Source organism: Macrobrachium rosenbergii, chromosome 28 (assembly GCF_040412425.1).
Source record: "Macrobrachium rosenbergii isolate ZJJX-2024 chromosome 28, ASM4041242v1, whole genome shotgun sequence".
Lineage (NCBI taxonomy): Eukaryota > Metazoa > Arthropoda > Malacostraca > Decapoda > Palaemonidae > Macrobrachium > Macrobrachium rosenbergii.
Window position 1 is genome coordinate 35,442,501 of NC_089768.1, and position 13,083 is coordinate 35,455,583.

At 36.6% G+C, this 13,083-nt stretch overlaps 1 protein-coding gene across 2 annotated transcripts in view; it reads right to left on the bottom strand.

Annotated features, from left to right (window-relative positions):
• The window catches only part of LOC136854242 (netrin receptor UNC5B-like), a 602,045-nt gene that overhangs the window by 44,254 nt on the left and 544,708 nt on the right, over positions 1-13,083 (bottom strand). The window lies entirely within an intron of this gene.

Genomic DNA, 13,083 nt, shown 5'->3' on the forward strand with positions numbered 1-13,083 from the left:
GACAATGTATGTATATGTTGAAGCCTAAAATAGTTTTTCACAAGAGCCTTCATGAATGTGAGTGTATTTGTAATGTATATATATATATATATATATATATATATATATATATATATATATATATATATATATATATATATATATATATATATATATATATGCTCAAGCTTAAAATATACGCTTATACCTCAAACAATCTTTAACACAAAAGCCTTCATGAAAGTACGCGCCTGCGTTTAAGCCTAGAAAAATTTTAGACCTATTTTCTTGGTAAGCCTTTTCAAAATTTTTTTCTGAACTAATGTAATTTGTTCACTTCTGAAGAATTACTTTAATTTTTTCACCTCAGTTTCTTTTATATCTAATTAACACTAAAAATTCCAATGTGAAAGTCTACCTTGACGTTCAAAAGAGAGAGAGAGAGAGAGAGAGAGAGAGAGAGAGAGAGAGAGAGAGAGAGAGAGAGAGAGAGAGAGAGAGAGGTGTCAAAAACAATGTGGCTGTCCATTACGCCGTGGGCGAAAATTTGCATAACAAACAGACGGCCATTCATCATATGCCAACCGTGAAATATCCGGACACACTTTGCAGCGCATTTAAGCACACAATCTCCTGTCAGCACTTGGGCGGCGGCATCAATTTCGACAACGTACCGGAATGACGCCATTCGTTAACGAGCTGCGATTTACGGGGTCAAGATAAGGCTGTCAAGAATCAATATATAATATAATAATCTTCTAATGGCGTTCACGTACTCTCGACTGGACGATGGCGACGCAGAAGACAAAACTCATACACTGTATGATGTCAAAGGTAGGTGGATCTTGCGTTAATTCTATAAAAATAAAAATTAAGACCTTATAAAAACTGCGATGGGAAACAGAGTCAATATAACACTCAGAATACATTTAGTTTATGAAGGGATATAATATATATAACTCATATATAATACACACACACACACACACATGATTATTTTATGAAGGGATATATATATATATATATATATATATATATATATATATATATATATATATATGAATCTACGTCTGAATGTCAATTTTTATATCTCAGTTCACTTATTTATCTGTGTAAATATAAATATTCATTTGTCCGTTTAAATAATTTATTTATTTGACTGGCGTAAATATAAATGATTTGTGTAAATAAAATATTCATCTATCCACTTGAATAATTAATTTGCATGACTTGTATAAATATATATATTCATCTATCCTTTTAAATAAATTATTTACATGATTTATGCAAATATAACAATTCATCTATCTATTTCAATCATTTATTTACATGATTTGTGTAAATGTAAATATTCACCTATCCACTTAAATAATTGATTTAAATGATTTGTGTGTTTGTATAAATATAAATATTCATCTATCCTTTTAAATCATTTATTTACATGAATGGTGTAAATGTAAGAACTCATCTACCCATTTAAATAATTTATTTACATGTACCACAGTTCGTCACATTTACGCCTTGTTACCAGATTCATCAAAAGAATTTGGAAAGTCACAAAAAAAAAAAAAAAAGGTAAACTCGCCCTGTGCAAACTTTCCGAGATAAAAGAGGGGAGTGGTTCCTCTTCTGGGTCTCCAAAGAGGGGAATGGTTCCTCTCCTGGGGTTTCCGAGAGTCTCCAACGCCTCGCAGGGGCCTTGGTTCCCCCTCGCCATTGCGTCATTAATACGTCATTACCGTGTTTACCTTCCCCTGCGTTACAGTAAGTGACAGAGTGAGGGGAGTGTACGGGAAGACAGGGTGAGGGGAGACGAAGACAAATATACGCCCTGAGAGGGTATCGATGAACGCTAAGCGTTTATTATCGGCTGCGAGAAATATAGACGGATGAATGAGGCCCGTTACGAGTGCTGGCTTACAGGCTAATGGGAGCGGTCGCTCCCCCGCCCCCCCCAAAAGCCTAATGCGAAAAATGTAGGTAATAGGAATTTGGTGTGTGTGTGTGTGTGTGTGTATGTGTGTGTGTGTGTGTATTATATCTCAACAGAAAGATCCACTGTAATACTCTTGTTTAAAAAATCGAAATCCACTGTAAGCTTTGAGCCCTGCAAATATTCTTGCAAATATGATTCGCCAATCTAATCAAGAGTATTACTGTGGCTCTTTCTCTTGATAACTGAGAAGCAAGATACGGTGTTTTTATATGAATATATATATATATATATATATATATATATATTATATATATATATATATATATATATATATATATATATATAAATATATATATAATTACGTATCATCTCTTACTCTATCGTGCAATCTGACTCTTAGTATTCTTCTGAAAACTTTATTTTTAAATCGGTACAATCGTTTTAGAAACTAATTTTACATGACAACAACATCAAAATACAAGGCAGAAGACGATGCATACGCATGAACTGGAGAAACAGGAATTCAAATCTTTATCAGAGAAGGTATTTGAAGCAATTCCTTTAGAAAAACCCACCACATGAAAAAATTAGGCCTATCCACTTATCTGCACGTCTATGAATATAATCGTTCCCTTTTCCCCATCACCTCTTTATTTCTCTTACTGAAAAAAAGGGAGGGTGAGTGCCACCAGGTGTAACCAGCTTGATTTGGAGGGAACGACCTGGTTGACGGGTCTGGTGGCACCAGAAGAGGGCACCATCTCACTGCCGGGGGGTGGGGGGGGCGGTTGCCGAGGAGCTAGTGATAGGTTTGTGGCATTTCGGGCACCCCAAAAGACGTCGTCTCTACCTGTGCCATTTTCTAATCTTTTTTTTATGGCTTAGGAGGCCAAGAGGTTTATGGTTTATGGTTTCTCGAGGGCGGTTCGAGCCCGGAAAAGTGAGGTCTCGCGGAATTGATGATTTTTGTAAACATATTCTTTCCCCTCCTCAGCAATTCACATTGGGATGAAGGTGTTAGCCTCAGAGCTTTGATCCCGGTGATGTTCGTGGGGCCTTAAGAGTCAAAGGGGATATTGGTTCTCTTTTTTTTTGGGGGTGGTTACCCGTCCAGCTAGTGACCAGAGCCAAAGCTGTTACTGAACTCCGCTGATCGATTGAACAACGGCAAAACAAAATTGTTAATGTCGATGGCAGTACACACATATATATATACACATATACATACATACATACATACATACATACATACATACATACATACATACACATATATATATATAAATATATACTGTATATATATATATATATATATATATATACATATATATATATATATATATATATATATATATATATATATATATATATATATATATATACATACATATACATGTGTGTGTATGTATGTATTTATGTATATAACCTGCATCCACTGTATAGCTTTTAAACGATCTAAAAAGACAACCAGTAAGTGCATAGAGTAAAAAACTGACATTCTTTTACCTAGTTATATGAGAGAGAGAGAGAGAGAGAGAGAGAGAGAGAGAGAGAGAGAGAGAGAGAGAGAGAGAGAGAGAGAGAGAGAGAGATCCCCACGGGAAAGGCAACAAAGCGAAATAATTGCGCTAAAGATAAAAGAGAAAGAAAGAACAAAAATAAATTTCAGAAAAATGACAGAAAAGTCTGTGGGATGATAATTAAGGGGACTTAGAAAGCGAGGAATAAATGAGGAAATAAAGGAAATAGAAACTGAAAAGGGAAAAATAATAATAATAATAATAATAATAATAATAATAATAATAATAATAATAATAATAATAATAATAATGAGGAAATGCATTTCAATGACAGGCAATAATAATAATAATAATAATAATAATAATAATAATAATAATAATAATAATAATAATAAAAAGTCTGTGGGATGATAATTAAGGGGACTTAGAAAGCGAGGAATAAATGAGGAGAGAAAGGAAATAGAAACAGAAAAGGGGAGAAATAATAATAATAATAATAATAATAATAATAATAATAATAATAATAATAATAATAATAATTCTTGTTTCACGTCGAAGTTATATATAAAAAGAATGTGCTGATGCAAACAGTATCCTCAAAGGGAACTTGGATTTTAAATTGAAATTAACATTAATTTTGAATTTCCACTTATCTGTTCGTTTATGCAACATTTCTAATGTTAGCTTTAGTTAACAGTCACCAAACTAATGTTATCTTTAGTTAACAGTCACCAAACTGATATTGCTCTAGTTAACAGTCACCAAACTAATGTTATCTTTGGTTAACAGTCACCAAACTAATGTTAGCTTTAGTTAAAAGTCACCAAACCAATGTAAGCTTTAGTTACCAGTCACCAAACTAATGTCTGCTTTATTTCACAGTCACCAAACTAATGTTAGCTGTAGTTACCAGTCACCAAGCTAATGTTAGCTTTGGTTAACAGTCACTAAACCAATGTTAGCGTTAGGTAATTCACCAAACTAATGTCAGCTTTAGTTCCCAGTCACCAAACTGTTAGCTATAGTTAATATTCACCAAACCAATGTTAGCTTTAGTTAACAGTCACCAAACTGTAAGGTAAAAAAATGTTATTAATGTCCCACTTGACTACTTAAGTATTCATTTGGAATCTATCAAAAGTGATTCTCCGATAATTGACAAATTAATCACATATTGTAAAATTCACGAATCTATATTGTTAAATTTGTAAAGGATATCATTAATTCCCTTTCTTATAAAAGTAAACATGGCAATTCCTCCTAGCCCCAACGAAAATTAATTACTATAACTAAAGAAAAAAATGAGAAAACAAAAATACTATAAATAAAAAAAAAGAGAAAACAAACACTATATATATATGTCCTCCAAATTCCGAGCCAGCGCCTCTTCTGGCAATCACCACTCGCCGTCGAAAACTCCTGATGGCTTTAAGACTATAGGCCTATAAATTCATCGGCCTAATAATAAGTTTTCCGCAAAGAATTTCCGCCGCTAAAGGGAAAGGCGAAAAGAAAAAAAGAAAAAAAAAAGAAACCTTCCAATCTCTGCCCTCTGAAAAATGTATCCTTCATAAGAACTTTTTTTTGGGGGGGGGGCTTTTCCCCCCTCACTTTATTTCTTCACATCCGCGGTGGATAAACTCCCCCGGCTGGGACAGTAAACACATCAATATCTGTCAATTATCTTCCGTGCCTATCCTCTTCTCAACCAGCACGCCCTGGCCTATAGGTCTCAAGGGGACCAGGACCCCCCTCCCTTTCCCCTACTCTCACAAGCCGGCCCCCTTCCCCTCCGACAACCATCGCTTCCAGGAACGGCCTGTTCTTCTTACAAGGACGAGAACCCTACAACCTTCTTATAGCTTCCCTTCCTCTCTCATTCTTTAATGTGGGAGGGAGAATTTTTCATCATTATTGCTTCCTTCTGTCCCTTCAGAGTTCGATGTTGTTATGTCGAGCAAGGCCAAAGACTTTCTTTTGAGTAGGTATCGGTCTTTTGGAAATAAATCTAATTTCTGTCTCTTCAAAATATCTCCATAAAATCAAACTTCAATTGCGTCTTATATACTTTCCTCTGTGCAACAGCAATAATCCATGGGCAATAAACTCCACGTTTAGAATTGCCATCATCCAGTACAGGCAGCCCATAATTTTTTACCACTGGCCCAAATATAGGTATTGTATGTCGAATGATGGTACCTAGGCCCGAACTTCAGGACAGCACGTAACGTCCCTAAGGAAGAACACTGGCTTAATCGACACTCTAATATTAGAGTAATTTTTATCGGCGTGTGTACGTAAGTCAATCAGTCATCATGTGGTTTAGACCGGAACACGTTTGACTGGTGTTATTTTGACCTCATTCAATTCATACATTTCTAAACATCTGTTAAGAACCTCACTCAATCGTGACTAAACTTATTTGCGATCTCTCTCAATCAAATCTATGGCTGATGGCCTTCGTATATCTGCCTTCAACTTAATTTCTGTAAATTTATTCTGTACATCTTGATGGCTGCTTGATAGTGCAAGGGACCGAGTTGGGACATGACCAGCTTAATTCTTTCGAATTCCGAAAGACAAAAGTACATCAGTGCTTTCCCAAATCTCAAGTTCTCCCTGGCACCTGCAGAAGCAGCTCTGGAGGAGGGCCTCTCAAGGACTAGTTTCCGAAAGGGTTCATTTAACCACAACAACTAAAATAATTTATTTGCGAAAACTATTGGACACCTGCCATCAGGGCTATCACGCCCTGTTTATACCTAGAATCCGATACTTCGATTAAGTGGCATTTTGTCAGAACGAATAATAATAATCATAGAACCATTGTAAGCAACAAGATTACTTACGATAATTGTTTTACAGAAGTATTTGATGAGTTCTTACTTTGTTAAAAAAAGAACTACTGAATCCAGTTTAATATTCCCGAGATATAAAAGATGAAGGGTTTTAGTGACTACTAACAATAAACAATAAACCGAAAGTCAAATTTCAAAAACGTCTAGCTTGAAGCAGATTATACGAAAAAATATTTCACCTGAAAATTTGGATAAAAAAGTGTCAATGAAATCTAGGCAAGAGACAGATTGGATCATAGTTTCATTAAGACAAAGTGAAAAAAAGTCTAAAATGAAACAAATTTTTGTCTAGTTCGGATAACGAACACCAGTCGTAAAAGGTAAAAGTAAGGCGTTTGACTCTCTCTCTCTCTCTCTCTCTCTCTCTCTTCTCTCTCTCTCTCTCTCTCTCTCTCTCCAAGTAAACTTTCGTTCCAAAATCCATTTTAGATTCGAAACAACCGGAACGAAATCCGATACAACCCTGCTTCTTCGCAGCCTCGTTATCACATCAATTTGCAAGTAAAATAAAATAAAAAAAAAATAAAAAAACCTGAAGTGATCCATTTTCGGAGCTGCATTAAGACGCCTCCGGAGAAGGGGACGGGTGGTATACACCTAGGGGTGTTTAGGAATGTGGGGAGGGGAGGGGTTGGGTTGGGGGGGAGGGGTGGGTGTAGGGTAAGAGCCAAGGATGTTAGACCTCCTTCGGAAGAGCTCCTGGATAGATGGGTGGTGGAGCGGGGAATGGGGATGGGAAGGGGAAGGGAAGGGAGGGGCGTTTGCTCCTTATCGGCAGGATAAAATCTGGGGATGGCTTGTTGGGGGTGGGAGGAACGAAAGAAAGAAGGGGGCCCATCCTCCACCTATCACAGGATGGCAACTGGGGTGGTGGGTGCTTGGGAGGATTGAAAGAATGGTAGGAGGGGTAGGGGGGATCAACCTCGCCCCACCAACATGCAGAACCCACTCAACTGTCGGGGGGACGAGAGAGAGAGAGAGAGAGAGAGAGAGAGAGAGAGAGAGAGAGAGAGAGAGAGAGAGAGAGAGACTTCTTTTCCCCGGAGACTGCGGGGCGATCCTTCACCTGTCAGTCCCAGAGACTACCAGAAGCCAAGTTAAATGTTTCCAAGTGTCAAAGTCCCGATTCCCGGAGGACATCCAGAGACGCATACTTCGAGAGCAGCTCTCTCTCTCTCTCTCTCTCTCTCTCTCTCGTCGGTGATCTCGGGCGATTTATCCGAGTCTCACGATGTGTCTATTTTCATTACGACAATGAAAGCGAAAGATAATAATTTTGAATTCGAGGAAATTCTCTCGGTTTATGTGACAACAATGATTCTGTGGGGGTTGACTTCTCTCTCTTAATCTCTTCTCTCTCTCTCTCTCTCTCTCTCTCTCTCTCTCCTGTTCCACCACAAGGCTGGTTGACTAAAACAACAACAATGCTCTCTCTCTCTCTCTCTCTCTCTCTCTTCCTTTGAGCAAGAGCTTGTTCCACCACAAGGCTGGTTGACTAAAACAACAACAATGCTCTCTCTCTCTCTCTCTCTCCGGGCTTAGAGCAAGAGCCTGTTCCACCACAGGCTGGCATGGTCTAAAACAACAATTCTCTCTCTCTCTCTCTCTCTCTCTCTCTCTCTCTCTGTGGGCTTCCTCAGAGCAAGAGCCTGTGCCAGCACAAGGCTGGTTGACTTTAAAACAACAACAACTGCTCTCTCTCTCTCTCTCTCTCTCTCTCTCTCTCTCTCTCTCTTTTAAAAATGTATTTAGGGGTGACGAAATGGGCAAATCTTCCAATAAAACTCAGTATATGGTTCCACACACGTCAACTTTAGCTTACTAGCTATGCTGAATATGAAATAACTGGCCAAAACTAATGATGGAACCGTCTACGTACTGTACGGAAGAACGACAGGGTTTTCAAGAAAGTTATGCCGTACATAATTCGTAAAGACGATACCTCAACTTATAAAAAAAAAAAAAAAAAAACTTCAAGGAAACTGTAAGATATTTTGGAAATGCTTTTCTTGCTTTCCATATGAACCTTGACCTTCACCTAATAGGGAGGAGTTTGGAGGGTCATTAATTATTTACATAAAAAAAAATGTTTATGTAAGCTCTGGGACAATCAACTATTTTTAGCTATGGTCTGAAAATTTGAAATAACTCTATTAAAAACTAATGTCTTTAAAAATATATACTTGAGTGAAGAACGTGTGTGTTTGTGTGTGTGTGTGTACATAATATATAAATATATATATAATATATAAAAAAATAAAATAAAAAAAACTTATACATATAACATATATATATATATATATATATATATATATACATATTATATATATATATATATATATATGGATATATATATATATAAAAAATGTCTATGTAAGCTATACATATAGGTATTTTTCAGAGGATATATATATATATATAATATATATCATATATTATATATTATATATATATATATATATATATATATATATATATATATATTTATATATATAAATATTTTAAAATACATGTGGTTTATTGATATGATAAATTCAGTCAGCATAAAAATATATATTTAAATATATAAATATATATATATATACATATATATATATATATATATATATATATATGTAAATGTAAATATTTATATATATATATATATATATATATATATGATATATATATAAATGTATAATATATATATATATATATATATATATATATATATATATATATATATGTATGTATATTATATATATACATACACATATACACACATATATATAGATAGACAGACAGATAGATAGATATGAAATATACACATATGCATACCATATCGATACACTGCGCGCACACACATCATACTTGTTCCGTTCATACTTACACAAAATCAGCTTTTGTTCAAATCTCCCCTCTCATCACTGTCTCTCTCTCTCTCTCTCTCTCTCTCTCTCTCTCTCTCTCTCCTTTCCACCTTTCCCTTCTTTCCCCCCAAAAGCACCCCACCGAGAACAAACGAGACACAAAACGAACGCAAAACGCAACAAACATTCCAGAGCACAAGACAAAGAACCGAAATCCACCAGTTGATACGAAATCAATTACCGCGACGCCAGCGTTTGTTTTTCCCCGACAGTTAAGCTAATTAATTACCGCAAAGATTGATACTAATATCATTTAGCGAATCTCATTAAGCGTTCATTAAGGTCCTTTGTCAGAGACGCGTGTGGGTTCGCGATGGGAGTCTCGCCTTGCCGCCGGTACAAAGACGTGACGTCACCACGCCGATTGGGGAAACACTCCCGTTCGGTCATTGTTATCTGATGATAATTTCTTTTTGCGTTTCAAAGCATGGGTGCGGATTGTGATGTAATTGTAGTTGTGGTATTGTACAGCATTGTATCAAGTACAATATGTGATGCCATTGTAACTATAACATTATACATTGTTTTATGCAAAATAAGTGATATCATTGTATCTGGAGTATTATACAGCACTGTATTAAGCAAAATATGTGATATCATTGTAGCTATACCATTTTACAGAATTAAATTACCCAAAATATATGATGTCATTGTAGCTATAGCATTATACAACACTATATTAAGCAAAATATGTGATGTTGTAACTATAACATTTTACGGCATTATATTGAGAAAAATATGTGATATCTTTGTAACTATAGCATTATACAGCATTGTATCGAGGAAAATATGTGATATCATTGTAGTTATAGCATTATATAGTACTGTATGGAGCAAAATGGCCTTCTAAAGCTTCCAGAAATATCGATGTTACGTAGCAGGAGTTGCTTCCATGTTGAGCAATTCGATGACAAAAAGAGCTTCTTCCACGCAGTTACGCAAGTCCAAAGTCCTGCAGAAGAAGAAGAAGAAGAAGAAGAAGAAGAAGAAGAAGAAGAAGAAGAAGAAGAAGAAGAAGAAGGAAACCTTCTGGATGGCCAAACTGTAAACAGGTCATCATTCGCCATGACAATAATCAGGTCTGATTGACACACGCCCTGATGAACAGTCGACTGAATCTGATTGCATGGCCAAGCTCACGCGATCGTATACACAAGCACACGGATCCACCCCCTGAAAAAAAACCCTTCCGTGTCCGACGGAAAGGGGGAGGAGGGAGGGGGAAAGGAAAAACTAATAATTTGTTGACCGATTTCATTTTGCATGACGTCTGATTTGGGAATCATTTTCGTCGGGGAACCCCCTTATCCGAAACGAGGTTTAATTCCGCAATAAAGACTCTCTCTCTCTCTCTCTCTCTCTCTCTCTCTCTCTCTCTCTCTCTCTCATACTTCTGGACGGCGGAGGCACACGAAAGACAGACTGTGGACGCTTCCACGTCAAAATCGTTTCTTGGTGATTTTTTTTTCTCTACCTACAGGTACGGGGTAAAATTGTCACTCGGTTGAGCTTTCTCTAAATGGAAATTAATGTTTTCGTTTGAAGGCGATTCCTCTTTCTTCTTCCTCGCTCGCTCTGTTGGATTCGCGGGATTCATTGTGACCCATGGATGCTTATACCAGAAGCCTAGGGTGTGTTGTAAGTTCCACAACCCTGGGTAAATTTTACAAGGCAGTACCGCAGAACTTTCCGCTCAAATTAACCTTTTTTATCCAGTGATTCCTCCGGCCATGATGCAATGGAGTTTACCCATTTTAAATTACATCACCGTCCTGCGATAACCTCTGAAATTAATTTGAAATCAATTTCGACCTTATAAACAAGAAATTGAATTTGTAATCAACTGTAATTCCGCTATATTTCATTACAGTCACCTAAAAGCACTAGCAGATAACAACACAATGCTTATGGTAAAGTTTTTTCTTGAGCAACTTATCGGCATGCTAACAAAAATCACCACAGTTCATTCAAAAGAGACGTCTAATAACTTGGTCAATCAGTACTTGGACTCTTGAAAGGAATATCATTAGGGTTTATATACAAAGCCAAAAAGGGAAAACTTCCAAAGAGACGCTACAAGGAACCTTTAATCATCTACAATGCGCCACTCACGGTGCAATGCATTGTGGGTGGGGGAGGTGGCCTTGTGATTAACGTGAATCCGCATGTCGCCACTTTAGAGGAGACTGGGTGCCTGACTGGTTTAGATTAAGGTGGCCTTATGCCCGCACAGGCCATTGCCCTTAGGAGGGCCGTAAGTGTGGTAAGGTGCTAAATGAATGAAGAAGCCTGGCGTGGACTACTGGCTTAACGAAACTATATAAACACGTTTAATGCCTTGATGACATGTAAATTTGTTATTTCCCTAAAAACAAATTATATATTTTTGAGGAATAAAAAATAACATAAAAAAATCTTTACAAGTATTCAGGATCATGCAAAACTTGCTGCTATTTCCGCTCCAAGCATACAGAATATGGAAAATAAAAGAAATAATTTTCGTAAAAAATATAAGCAAGGCCTAATAGTCTTTTGCAAAGAGAACTTTTCCATCTCTTAAAATAATTACAGCTTTTTGTAACTGAATTTTTCCTGTTTCAGAGAAATATATACGAATAAAAAACACAATTTCCACTTTGGTAAAGATGACAAAAATAAATCCTCTCGCATTAGGAAATAATATTCTCCCTTGAAATTCCAGGGTGACGGAGAAAAACGAAGTCTTTGTTAAAAAAAAAAAAAAAAAAAAAAAAAATAATTAGCCATTAGATCACTCGACTTTCCATAAGTACGCCATCAACCCGAGCTTGTCAACTCACTCCCTTCCCCTTGAGACTCCCGTCAACTCTTTAAAGAAATATTAATCAATTCCGCTTAGGGAGTCAGTTGCACCTCAGTTTAATGACTGATTTATCACGCTCAATTGACACTTCCGTCGGGTATCGTCAGGTTTATTGAATAAAATTGCTAAAAAAAAAAAAAAGGGAACATTAATCATTAGTAAATTAAAAACTGACCAACGGAGGGTCTGACGAGATCTTTGCCATATATCATTTTAATTTTTGGTCTCTTGATGTGAATTCGATCTATATCACCGGTGTCAATCAGATAAATCGTTCTGTCACGTCACCGGATTGATCAACGCGTTATATCAAGCGCGCAAGATAAAGGGCGGGTGGAAATTGAGGGTTGAAGTTGAAAGACTCGACGATATTTTACTTGTAATTGAAAATAAATATTGTCCCGTAAGTATTCATTGCGTAGTATCTAAATTATAACAAGGAAGAAAAAAGTTTATACACACTTTAATAATTTACAGCCATTTCGGGAGAATAACTAACCAACCCTTTCACCAGAGAGAGAGAGAGAGAGAGAGAGAGAGAGAGAGAGAGAGAGAGAGAGAGAGAGAGAGAGAGAACAACTATAAACAGAAAAGTACATAGATGTTTTGAAATACTGCGAATCATTAAAATTCACAGCCAATTTGGGGAAGAAAATAACCTGCTCTCTCACCAAAGAAAGAGAGAGAGAGAGAGAGAGAGAGAGAGAGAGAGAGAGAGAGAGAGAGAGAGAGAAAGCAGCTGCTATACAAAATAAGCCCATGGCTCATTTACATAATCTCATTACGCTAAAAATGGTATGGACTGGAAACAGCGTATGACCAAATCTACTTACCATAACAAATGCTCTATATTTGGACACCGTTGTCCCCCAACCATGAGGGACAAAGACACGTACATCTCACTAAGTCCCGATCTATTTCCGTAGCAGCAAGGGAACTGAATGACACCTACGCAAACACTCGAAGGAATATTTAGAATCAGATCAGAATCGAGGCCTGACGTCAAATGACGAGAGGTGTAAGGTTGGAACGAATGACA